Raw genomic sequence first — 2346 nt, forward strand, 5'->3', positions numbered from 1 at the left:
GTAATTAAAACAATAATTTCCATGGATAAATAAAATAGCAAAGCTTAATTCAGAACTAGTTAATACCCTGCTTCCAATTTATCTAACTATTAGGATTAATGGCAAAAAGTAAATGTTATAATAATCAGTCATTATTTTTTATCTTTCTTTAGCAATGTAATGAGGGGAACAATTTTTCTGATTAATCAGAGGTCCTTGTGCCATGGACATATATACACTACCAAATGTAAAATAGATAGCTAGTGGGAAGCAGCTGCATAGCACAGGGAGATCAGCTCGGTGCTTTGTGACCACCTAGAAGGGTGGGATAGGGAGGGTGGGAGGGAGATGCAAGAGGGAGGAGATATGGGGATATATGTATACATATAGCTGATTCACTTTGTTATACAGCAGGGACTAACACAACATTGTAAAGCAATTATACTCCAATAACGATGTTAAAAAAAATGATTCACCCCAAAGGCTTTTCTAGATAACTAACTAGATCATAATATCTAACTATATTCTAATTACAACCCAAATATCTAATGAAATAACTCTGAAGTAGATAATTCTTGTGACTTTTAAGAATTCTAATTAGGCAATCAGGTATCTTGAAAGAAAGATATTTATTAGACCCTTTTTGAGCTCTCAATATAAGGAGTTTGGTCTTAATCTTAAAATATGTATTTGAAAAATATTTATTCACCCTGAGCAAGGTATTGTGCAAGGTGCTAATCTTGTTCATGTGTATCTCTCAGTGTTGGGCTTACTGGGAGTCAGTGGGAAGAACTAAAGAATGTAATCTGGGGGTGAAGAAGGGGCCGGCCTTTGAGCGACAGCGACGCAAGATGGTAACCACCACGGGCTAGGGAGTAAAAGTCCCTCGCAATTGCCCACTGTTGGAAGAACTCGAAGTAGGCCAGAAAGGAATAGGAGATGGCACAGTTAGCTGGGGTCTAGAAGATGACAAAGACATGACCCTTACAAGATGGACAGGGATGATAATTGGGCCTCCAAGAACAGTTTATGAAAACTGAATACACAGCCTTAAAATAGAATGCGGACTTAAATACCCAGAAGCACCCCCCTTTGTAAGATTTGTAACAAAAATTAATATGAATGGAGTTAATAGTTCTAATGGAGTGGTGGACCCAAGAGCCATATCGGTGCTAGCAGGATGGCAGAACTCATATAGCATCAAAGTTATCCTGCAAGAGCTTCGGTGCCTAATGATGTCTAAAGAAAATATGAAACTCCCTCAGCCTCCTGAAGGACAGTGTTACAGCAATTAATCAAAAAGAAAAACCACAGGCCCGCCCTTAGCCCCCATTCAACTTAAGCAGTCGTCTTCATTTTCCACAGTAGTAAAATTTCTAGATACGTCTTGTAGACCTCAAAGTAATCCCATTCAAAGGCAGTTTATCGTAAGATACGGTAAATGATACTAAGTTTTTGATACTATTTCCATTTGAAATATATAAGTTGTGCAATAACAAATCATCCTGTCAAGTGTGACCACTGTCCACATAGCTGAACTTCTGGGATCAAGAAAGTGTATTTAAATCGATTCCCATCATAACCGGCGGGGCACATCTAACTCAACTGTCAAAAGACACACGGCGCAATCACCTTGCTGCTGATTACGTGGCCTGGGGTCTCTGCCTTCTCCCCCTTCCCCTCCCCCTGCCTCCTCCCTCCCTGCAACAGCCCTCCAGCTGGGGGTGGCTTCTTAGAGTAGATGTGAAGGTTTCAGGTCACAGCCTGTGGGATTACTCCTGGGTGTGTGTGGGGTGCTTTGTCTGCACCCCTGGTTTCTTTCTTTACCTCTTAAATGCTGCCTCCCTTCCAAGCCATCATCCTCTTCCCAGTCTCCACTACCACCCTTGGCCGAAGCATAGATTGTAACCCCCTCGGCTCCCCTCTGAAATTGGCCTTTGGTAAGGAATTCAGGGATTTCCCCATATCTTCTCCCCTCCCCTTAATCGAGGGGTGCTGCTTTTTCCTTCTTCCTACTCAAGTCCCTTTTTGCACCATCACCACCCAACACCTTCCAGGACACTTCCTTGCTGTGGCCAGAAGCCACAAGGTAAGCTTGGAGAGCATCTCTGACCTCCCTCATTTAGTTTTGGAACCACACTTATTTACTCTCCGCCAGCCTGGGAAATGAATGTTGGGTTCTCAGCCCTGCCACCCTCTGCTGTCGTCATCAGCTGATACGTTTTTTTAGCTCAGGTTTTTGGTTTTTTTTGTGCGGTACGCGGGCCTCTCACTGTTGTGGCCTCTCCCGTTGCGGAGCACAGGCTCCGGACGCGCAGGCTCAGCAGCCATGGCTCATGGGCCCAGCCGCTCCGCGGCATGTGGGAT

At 43.7% G+C, this 2346-nt stretch overlaps 1 pseudogene; it reads left to right on the top strand.

Moving 5' to 3' along the window:
• The first annotated feature begins 830 nt into the window (after positions 1 to 830).
• Positions 831 to 1274, top strand: LOC114897152 (annotated as a pseudogene).
• Positions 1275 to 2346: the final 1072 nt, after the last annotated feature.

Source organism: Monodon monoceros, unplaced genomic scaffold, assembly GCF_005190385.1.
Source record: "Monodon monoceros isolate NGI ecotype Baffin Bay Population unplaced genomic scaffold, NGI_Narwhal_1 Super_Scaffold_16, whole genome shotgun sequence".
In the NCBI taxonomy this organism is placed as follows: Eukaryota; Metazoa; Chordata; class Mammalia; order Artiodactyla; family Monodontidae; genus Monodon; species Monodon monoceros.